Raw genomic sequence first — 11,096 nt, 5'->3', positions numbered from 1 at the left:
TCAAGTTCCTTGAGGCAATTTTTTTTATGAAGATAACGGGTTTTTTTACTAGCAACTGAAAGGTGAATTACCGTTGGGTAATGTATATACCTGGAAATACCCTAAGATTTTTTCACAGTGAGAAGACTTTATTAGTGGTCATGTTTCATTCTTCTCTGTTTCTTTTTTTTTAAATTAGATTGCAGGTAAGGATTTTTAAAAGCATTAGCATATAACGTATTACAAGGAGTCTATCAGCAGTTCTATGATAAACTTCCATTTTTAGGTTGGGTTGTATAAAATCTTATTTTAAGCTGATAGTCAGCAGTAAAATAAGTTGGAAACCACGCTGCCTAGGAGCTGTGGCATATTTATCTCATATTTCAAAATCATTCCTCAGAAATTGAAATCTTGTATTTGTGCCATCAGTAAGGTCTGAATGTAAGCGTTTTGTAACTAAAAATGACAGTTCCTGGCATAGGAACTAAAACCTGAAGGACTGAGGCTACAAAAAGAGGACTTACAGGATCAAATTTTCAGAGGTATTTAAGCTCCTGACTTCTTAATTGAAAACAGTGGGAGGCATCCATGTAAATGCCTGTAGAGATCTGAGTCTTGGGTATGGCAAAGCTACTGTTAAAATGAGTAGCCTAGTGCCTGCAGGAGACTCAGGAATGCTGAGTTAAGGACATGAGGGGGGGACCATAGAGTATGAGCATGGTGCTTAGAGAGCTGCCTAACCCTAGATGGACACTGAGAAGTGGGGTGTCTTTAGTCTTGGACTCAGACTTAAAAAAGGATTTGGGGGAAGGTTTCATGAGACTGCTAAGCTACCCTCTTTGTCCAAAATGTATCTTCCTCTGCTTCCCTTCTGCCATCTCTGGTGATCTTCTGGTTCTATTATTGAGACCGTTTTGCTTGCTAAACCCACAGAAATCAAACTCAGGGGAAAAAAAAAAAGACTCTACTTTCTGTCTTACTGAATAGCATTCATGTTTAATGAGTTGTACTGGCTTTCTGTGGGATAAGACAAATGTTAGACAGAGCCAGAATGTTTGAGAAGCATGTAGCTAAAATATGGGAGAAGATGGTGGAGCTGGATTTCAACCTTTTGAGACAAGAATGCTGTAGTTCAGATTGATTCATAGGTGTTAGCACAACTGTAGCACCCCATTGTGTTTTGTACCGCCCAGTACCTTAGACATCCTCTTAGTATGTGACCTCACTTTCCAGTGGAGGAAGAAGAGGAGAGGGCATGAGCCCTATGACCTCATGCATGGGCTTCACATATCAGGAAACCTGGCTTAGCAGATCGCCCTTTGCATGCAAAGAAATGGTTTATGTCTGTATCTCCTTTTCCCAGGAGAGCACTGTAACTGCTGGACTCTGAAGGTACCCTTCCTCTCAGCCTTTCCTGCTGGAGCCACGTTGATGTTCAGTTGAGAATTTGGCAGTGCTGGGGTGGTGAGGAAGAGCAACCGTGGGTAAGCCGGTGAGGAGCTCTCCAGCCCTGATGTGGGTAGGGGGAAGAAAGGGGCTTTCTGAGTCTGAGCCAATGCCCTGAGCCAGCCTTTGAAAATCCACCCTGGACTACTTTTGCCCACTCAGGCTTTCACCTTTCATCTGGGACCACAAATACCGCTTGAGACGAGAGATCTTGAAATGTGGGCAAAGCTGTTCGTTAGGAAACTTCAGAACCTCCCATTTGTTTCAGATGGGCCACCGCACAGCTATAAAACAGTAACAGAGTAAAACCTGGATCAATTATCTAAAGAAGAAAGTTCTATTGTCTCTGCGACGTTATTAATCCCAGCTCATCCAGTCTAAATATATTTCAAACTGATTAATATTCTGAGCCGTAGTTGTAGCGACATTCTGTACTCCTCTCAAGCTTTCCATTTATGAGCATGCTAAATTTGCATCCACAGTGTGCAGCTTAACGGCAGGTGATTCTCTAGTGCTAACAACAATTTTGTAACTGGTTTGCATGCCCGGTGCTGTATAAGACCCAGCCAATCAATGCTGACTGCTGAGAAGCAGGAAAAAAGAAATCCACAGACAACATTTTAAACCACTTTTAGAAATCCAACCTGAGGGGTTTTTGACAAACTTTATGTAAAAGGCATTCTTTTCTCTTACTTAGGCTATGTGTTAGCTAATTTTTTAATGTTGTGTTTTTGGAGATCTCTGATGTACCAGTATCCATCCACACACACACTATTCCCTCTAGCACATGTCCTGGGAAGTTTACAAGATCAGCAGGGTCCCTGTTCCTCTGATCGCTCTCAGTGGATGTAAATGCGAATACAGTGATGAGAATGAGAGATGAGCTATTTTTTGCCATTGAAGGCTTTATCAATCCATTTGTAGAGAGAAGGTTTTAGAAGTCAATAACCTTTGCTTTTTTTGAGCGAATATTTTTGATCAGATAGTTGAGGAGGTGTTGGCAGAAGTAAAGCAGAGCAGGCTTTAGAAAATGTCTGGAAGGGAAGTTAGGATATGGGCCTTTCGTTCTTTCGGGCAAGGTAGACTGGGGGAAGAGGTAGCAGTTTTTCTGCTTGTTCTCATAGATGGTCCTAACATTACTCAATCCTTCATGGCTTAAATCAAGAAAAAGTTTTTCCCCATTCTTGAAGTGGAATTGAGTGGAAAGGCTTACTTAAGGAATATGAATGGAATATATATTAATCAATAATTTCCATAACACACCATTTACTCTTTTGAATGTGGATTGTTAAAAAGGTGATTTCTCTTTAAAGGAAAAATAGATACACAGACACAAATCTTTGTCTTCTGCTCCTTACAAATCAGTCTACACGTGTCTTGGGAGTCCTCTAACTCTTCTCTGACATATTAATGGTTATTTTTATGCATCCAATTAGGAGGTCCCAAGGAGCTCTACAGAAATCTAAAGAAACAGTGGTCCTTGAGGATCTTGCTGTCTAAAGCTGGCTGTGAGTCTTAACTTCCTTTCCACAGTTGTTTTTTTTTTTTTTAAATGTCTGGTCTAGAGTTGAAATCCAGAATCATGAGGAAAAAAAGCATATAACTGATACCCTGCAAATTTCATTTTGCAAAATGAAAATGTGTTCCCTGTGATCTCCAAGAGATTATAGCCAAAAGCTATGTGATTCTTCTCATTTTAGGTGAAACCTCTCTCTCCAAAAAGCAGCAGTGCAACTGAATAATTGGATCTTGTGACTACACAATTGCAAATACGAGTTTTGGTAGGCCTGAGATTTTGGAATTTTGTTTAATATCACTGTCTTGGAGTGGAAAGCTTGTAATTTTCAAGATCACGGTTTTGTGAGAGAGAAGCTAGACATACTACATGCCAAGCACCCTGAATTTCTTGATTCACAGTGGGATTCATAAGGCTTCTGGTTCCTTGGGTGAAGCATTATAAATGTTTGCAAGTTGGATCTGCTCCAAAGTTGAAAAGCCTGACCTAGGTTCCCAGAAGAAAAGCTTTATAAAATTTGCAAAAACTGAGCCTTCACCTTGAAACATGCGTATTTTCTTTACTAATCGTCCTTTTCCAACAGAAATCTGTTTCATCATAAGGTTTTGACTGCTTGTAGTCATAACACTGTGAGAGGTGACAGACAGTAGTGTGGAAAATTATTTCTTTTACAAGGAAAGAAATAGCATATAAACTAAGCAGAAACCACTCCAGTGGCATGAATGAATGCTCAGAATCTTTGAAAATAAGGCCATTTCGCTTGCTTGCTTTCTTTCTTTCCTTCCTTCCTTCCTGCCTTCCTACCTTCCTTCCTTCCTTTCTTTCTTTCTCCTTCCTTCCTTCCTTGCTTCCTTCCCACCCCCCCTCCCTCCTTCCTTCCTTCCTTGCTTCCTTCCCACCCCCCCTCCCTCCTTCCTTCCTTCCTTGCTTCCTTCCCACCCCCCCTCCCTCCTTCCTTCCTTCCTTCCTTCCTTGCTTCCTTCCCACCCCCCCTCCCTCCTTCCTTCCTTCCTGCCTTCCTACCTTCCTTCCTTCCTGCCTTCCTACCTTCCTTCCTTCCTTTCCTTCCTTCCTTCCTTTCCTTCCTTCCTTCCTTGCTTCCTTCCCACCCCCCCTCCCTCCTTCCTTCCTTCCTTGCTTCCTTCCCACCCCCCCTCCCTCCTTCCTTCCTTCCTGCCTTCCTACCTTCCTTCCTTCCTTTCTTTCCTTCCTTCCTTCCTTCCTGCCTTCCTACCTTCCTTCCTTCCTGCCTTCCTACCTTCCTTCCTTCCTTCCTGCCTTCCTACCTTCCTTCCTTCCTTTCCTTCCTTCCTTCCTTTCTTTCTCTCTTTCTCTCTTTCTCTCTTTCTCTCTTTCTCTCTTTCTCTCTTTCTTTCTCTCTTTCTCTCTTTCTCTCTTTCTTTCTTTTTTTTTCTTTCTCCTTCCTTCCTTCCTTGCTTCCTTCCCACCCCCCCTCCCTCCTTCCTTCCTTCCTGCCTTCCTACCTTCCTTCCTTCCTGCCTTCCTACCTTCCTTCCTTCCTGCCTTCCTACCTTCCTTCCTTCCTTTCCTTCCTTCCTTCCTGCCTTCCTACCTTCCTTCCTTCCTTTCTTTCTTTCTCCTTCCTTCCTTCCTTGCTTCCTTCCCACCCCCCCTCCCTCCTTCCTTCCTTCCTTTCCTTCCTTCCTTCCTGCCTTCCTACCTTCCTTCCTTCCTTTCTTTCTCTCTTTCTTTCTTTCTCCTTCCTTCCTTCCTGCCTTCCTACCTTCCTTCCTTCCTTTCTTTCTTTCTCCTTCCTTCCTTCCTTTCTTTCCTTCCTTCCTTCCTTTCTTTCTTCTTTCTTCTTTCTTCTTTCTTCTTTCTTTCTTTCTCCTTCCTTCCTTCCTGCCTTCCTACCTTCCTTCCTTCCTTTCCTTCCTTCCTTCCTGCCTTCCTACCTTCCTTCCTTCCTTGCTTCCTTCCCACCCCCCCTCCCTCCTTCCTTCCTTCCTTCCTGCCTTCCTACCTTCCTTCCTTCCTGCCTTCCTACCTTCCTTCCTTCCTGCCTTCCTACCTTCCTTCCTTCCTGCCTTCCTACCTTCCTTCCTTCCTTTCCTTTCCTTTCCTTTCCTTGATAATTTATTTCTGACTCATGTCCAAATCCCTCATTATTTTATTGCCTGGCTTACTTCCAGAACACCATGGACTCACAAAACTCTGTGCTGCATGAAGATACAGGGTAGCTACCATTTTCCAGTGCCTGCTAAAAGAGCAGCTCAGTGACAAAACTGCAATGTAGTAAATTGCTTTTTGGTTTTACTCTTCTACAATGGCTCCCATGTTTGGAATACGGTATAAATATTTTCAATATAAATAACCTTACAACTTTTTAAAATGTATTGCGATTTTTATCATACAGAGAAAGGTCTGAAATCCTCGTTTTCTGCCTCTTCTTTACATTCCTTCCTCCAAATAAAGGTAAATGACTCTTAAGAACCTCTCATTTGGCCATGGAAACATTCTCCAAGCTTAGGCACAATCAGGTGCTGCCTTCTGAAAGCTCCTTTGCAAAGTATGTGGCATGCTGCATGGGGGGAATTAACTGCAAAGGGTGTTAGAGAGAGGACTGGAGCTCTGCTGAAATTCTAGGCAATACTGCTATAAAACAGTCTGGGGAAGTTACTGTACCTTAGAAAGCCTTGGGTCCTTATCCTAATTAAGCTGTGTTCCCTCCAGAACTGGGTACCAAGGTGTTTAATGACCCCTTAATCCTCCTGTACTGAGCAGTCTATGCTGTGCTACCACACAGACTCTTACTCAAGATGACTATCTTAAGAGCTAAAGGGAATTACACGTAGGGAGGATAATGCGTTAGAGACGCCAGAAATTAGAGTTCTGTTCCATTTCAGATTGTCTCTCAAATAAATGTGAAACCTTGCCTTTGTTACCTTGTAGTAATAGAAGCAATACGGTATCACTCCCTTCTCTGGATTCTACCAGCAGTAACTGGTGAAGCACAGAGATAAGTAATTGCACTAATTAAAAGTGGAGAAAGGTAGTCACCAACTCTGGACCTGAGAGACCAAAGTTTAATGCACCTGGCAGAAGGGTGACATTTATAGTCTGCTTCAAGATGCACTAATCAAAGAGGATATTTAAATTTATGGTCTTGGAAGACCAAAATGCAATAACCTGTGGTAAATTGAAAAGAATAAGCAGGAATTTTAGAAATTAGTTAGTGATGGGAGAGGATGGAAAATATAATATAAAAGAAGCAGACGGAAAGAATTTATTTCCTGATATGCAGACTAATAAATATACTGGCATTAAAATTAGTAATGCTGAGGACATGTCTGACTTCTTCACTAGTGTTCTTCCTTTCGTAATTGACAGATCAAGGGGGGTACTGATACCCAATGATGATAACGACATTAACTTGTTCTTGAAAGACATTGAAAATGGCACTGTTAATCATGCCTGAACTGTTACAGTATCTCTGCAAATTGTAAGAATGGTTTAGTGGCATTGGAAGAAGATGTAAATGGAGTAAGGTAGATATTTTGATGGTCCCATATATCTAAATATCAAAGGTATCTAATATTTGTCTGTTTTCCTGATTGCCAAATGTTAAAACCTTGGAGTTGGAAGAAAAATTGCCCCTTGGAGAGGGCTATAAAAAAACATGTGCACAACTTAATCACTGAATCTTAGTGTGCTGTGTTGGCCCTGTAAACAAAGGGAAATTTCACTGCATTTGAGCAAAGGCAATATAAGCCAACGAAAAATTATTAGTGCTAAGGAGAGCAGTAGTCTGGTTATTGATGTAGAAGAATTAGAAAAATATTGGTTTATGGACAGTGCAATCAGTAAATTTAATAAGTTGCTCCTGTATTTAGTCAAAGTAATTAACACAAGGGCATATAGGGCAACTTAGGCCAGCAGACTGGCACTGGAATAACTGTCTGTAAGAGAGCCATTAGCTCATGATTAAGTAGTTTATCATCAGAAATCAGCATCTGTAGTCATAAGTACTTATTTATAACTATTTCTGACTGATACTAGGGTTACATAGGGGCATTACATAGCCTACTTCTTTAAGGGAAAAGGAATATATTTCATATGGGAAAAGTTTCTGCTTTGCTTGTTTCAGGCCACCATGAAGTTTTCATGGTCCTGAAGAAATGGACCCTGAAGAGAAGCATAGCCATGGATCCTTGACTGTAAGAGCCCACTGGAGATAGAGCAGTGTGAAGCAGCTGGAGCAGAGGACGGAGAGCAGAATCTTTCTACTGAGTATCAAAGACCTACGTCTGGCAGGATCTCTGAGTGCAAGGAGAGACAGTGCCTTGATGCAGGACAGTGTGCCCATCTGTTTCATGCTATGACTTCAAACACCATTTGAATTTTGGTGAAAATCTGCAGATCAGGACAACAGAATGTATGAAGTGGGAGACTTTCAATTTTACAGGCCAGTATTTTTCAGAATTTCCTAGGCTAGTGGCATTACTGTTGCTCTACTTTATACTGATCATATGCGGGGGAGGAAAGAGATTCCTGAAGGCAGAGCTCATCCACAGAAACAAAACCTGAGAATTTGTCCCACTTCTCACTCCAGTCCAGTGTTATGACTGTGCTACATTTCCTCTGAATTGTAGTGTTATCTCAGATAACACTACTCATCCAAACCTGAGTCTTATTAAAATGCAGTGACTCAATCATACATCATAGACAAATCATGGGAAGATTTGTGTAGATCTACTTAGAAATTGCCAGTCATAGTTAGAAAGACTTAAAACAGAATGAGAAATGGGAAGGAGTGAAGGTGGTAGGTAGACCAAGTTGAAACTGTAGAACAAATGGATGGGGAAAACTGAAAATAGGAATAGAAGTTGGCAAGAAATATCTTGACTTTACTAAGTATTTGGTAGCAGTACTTTTAATAAAAGAAAACTACATAAGAGACCACATGGGGGCAGGGCTAAATCAAAGATCAATATCTCTGTGAATATTCCCAGTATTTATGTTGAAATGGTCATTTCGTGTGAATGGACCTCACCTGTACTGGCTCCACTAGTGCAAATAATGGGTAAGTAAAGTCTGACATAAACACAGAAAGATCACTGATGAAGTCTAAAATAAGTATCTAGCCTCTAATGAGCTCCTCTCTGAAAGTCCTACAGGGTGTTTTCAATGCAGCATATGCTCTAGTCATCAGTCTCTGCCTAGTGTAGGAAGCAGAGCTAGTGTTTCTTTGCCTGATTTTGGCTGTCCGTAAAAATGTCTGATTGACATAATCAAATTGACTTTCCATAGCCCAGTGGAAGTTCATGGCATACCTGTCACAAAAACCTTTGCTTTGATATGGTATGAGAGTAGTAAGAAAATATATAAATTGATAGTACGTACATTAGGGATTGCAGATTTGTGAAGTCCTAGAAGTATTGAAGTCCTCAATAGTGAAACAAGACATATTCACCCTTGGGAATTTTACTGTCTGTGATGTTTGAAGAGAAGTTACCATCATTCAAGCTCGTAGGAAGTAAGGATTAATTCCCCAGATTTATTGTTGGAGGCACAGTGTATGTTATCCCTTAATGAACTAACAAAGAATACATAACATGAAAAAGATGATACTGTAGGCTTTCCATAATACAACAAACAGACTAGATCCAGCCCCCTGAGGCTATTTGGATTTTAAGGGATTTAAAATTTCGGCTAAGCAGTGATATTCATATTATGAGTCCTTTCTTTTAATTGCTGTGTCTGTAGCTTTTCTTCTGCTTAATGTGCATCAACCGGTAATAACTAGGGATGCATATATTACAAGTCTGTGGCAATTTTAAAAAGTCCTCACTAAAAAGTCTAGTATATGGTTTAAATCACCAACATGAGGCAAGTGGCCCAGAGGCTAATTCCTTAACCTGTAACTCCTCCTTAAGTGTTGCAGGTGATTACTCAAGCTTGTAGATACAGCACATGCACAGTGGAGAGTGCTGCTGCCTTAATCAGCTTCATGATTAATTGAAAATGCTAATCACATAACTGTTAAATTGTTAATAACCAGGAATCGGTATGTCATTAATTTGAAATTGCTATAATCACAGGATGCACAAGTGTAGAATTTCACTGGTGAGGTTGAACAATTAATTTAATTTCCTAATGACAAATGTCTCATAAATGGGTATTGTACAAATAGTAATTAAGTGCAAAAGTACATGTTTCTTTGCTTTCAATCATATTTATTTAGTTTTCAGACAAGCAAAGTACTTGAGAACTTTTTTTTTTTAAATCTTTCTCAATTTCAGAGAAAAAAGTTTCGGTGATTTTTTCATCCCAGCAGGGGTCTTTCCTAGGGCTGTCCTAGCTTCAGAAAGAAGAAAGGGAAGCAAAATAATCAGTACATCCTTACAAATGGAGCAAGACTGTCTGCTGGGTCCAGTCAGCCAATTTTGCATTACCAAATGCATCTAGGTTATAGAAACTCAGTCCTAGTCCTTTTCTTATACAGGGATTCAGTATTCCTTTTAGGTGCAAAAAAACCTGTCCATGGACTAGGACCGAATCCAAGTCTCTGTGGGTGTTTAGTGCTTGTCCTTGCTGCACTTCCTTTAGAAGTGCTAGTTACGGCTTTTCTGTGCAGGGAAGTTAGCACACAGCCGGCTACATAGTACGTGGTTCTCTGTGCTATGTTCCTCGGGAGTGCAGGCAGTAAGTTGGAGGTAGTTTTCTTAATTTCTGAAACCTTTGTGTAATTTATACACTTTGTTTGGACGCGTGCAACAGTGCCTTATGTCAAGGGCGTAAGCAAAGCTTGGCCTTACCATGCATGCATTGCCTCTATGAGGGAACAGTGAAATATCACTGGTTTTACAAGCTGACTTTGCAATGCTTCAGTATTAATTTTCAGAACAGCCACCTGTGATTCACACCTCAGCTTCCCACCCCCTCCTTCTACTGAGGTCCAGTTTGTCCAGACTGAACTTCTGCCCTTTGCTATGACAACCAAGGAAGGGAGATATTACAAAAGTTTAATGCGGGAGTGTGCAGAGGTCTCTTTGCGAGGGATGAAATGTTTTCTCTCTCTCTACGTAGGAAGATACCATCGCAGCCGTGGAGATACTGCAATGCTCAGTAGGCCCTGGAGACCAAGGATGTCACTTTATATTCATTTTATTGAAGCAGAACTGAGGCATACAAAGTGGCAAGAATCAAACCCATCTGCAATAGCTTTTTAATTCCTCAGACTCCTGTGGAAAATCTAGTGAATCGCTGGATAGACAAGTATGACTGTATCTCTTGAATCCTTAGCTATTGCTTTAACACTTACTGTGGTTTGTTTTCAAAGAGATTATACAATTTGATAAGCCAGTTGAACATATACATGGATGTGTCTGTTAATATTGCATCGCGCTGCAATTTCTACTTTTAATTTCATCAGAAAAACAGAATAAAAATATGCACATGTAAATTCACTCCTGTTCATTGTTCAGCCTCAAGCCGCAGTGGAGTAAACTTTCCATACAGCATGTGAGAAATTAGGCATACTGGCAGCTGTGAACATCTAATTCCCCCTGCAGCGTGCTGACAATGTACTCCAAAGTAATGTTTTTCACTAATTACGTACTGCACTGACCATGGAAGCCTTCCACTATCCCATGGCAGAATAGTAGGATTCCTATGGCTTTTTCATTTAATTGAAAGTGAATACAAGGGACTGTTACTATTGTCTTCTGGGATCCAGTGAGGCTTCTGCAGATTGCAGAATTTTAGAAAACTGGTTAAAACTATGTTATATCGTTAGCTATCCCTTGCTTTCATTTGGGAAAAAAAAAAAAAAAACTTAAAATCCAAGAGAATGTTCAGTAGGCAGCCTTCTCTGGAGGTCTGTCATGCTGTCAGTTATAAATTAGATGGACAAAGGGGATGCCTTGCTATTGCTCAAACTTAAAATTCAGGAACAAGAGAAAACCCAAACCACAAAATAAAACAATGAGTAACTTCCTGGAAGTTATTGGGTTTTTTTTCAGCTTTGTAATACAGTTTATTGAATAAATTCTTTTACATTCATCAAAAAGTGATTGTTTTACTGGACATACTACATCATTTAGGTTCAAAATATGTTTTCACCTTCATTAGTTAGTGCTTAATCCTCCTACTGCTGAATTAGCTTTGAGAAAAATAGGATTGAACTCTAATA

Source organism: Aptenodytes forsteri, unplaced genomic scaffold (assembly GCF_000699145.1).
Source record: "Aptenodytes forsteri isolate BGI_AS27 unplaced genomic scaffold, ASM69914v1 Scaffold29, whole genome shotgun sequence".
Classification (NCBI taxonomy): domain Eukaryota; kingdom Metazoa; phylum Chordata; class Aves; order Sphenisciformes; family Spheniscidae; genus Aptenodytes; species Aptenodytes forsteri.
The sequence above is the reverse complement of the archived record's forward strand: the minus strand, read 5'-3'. Positions refer to the sequence as shown.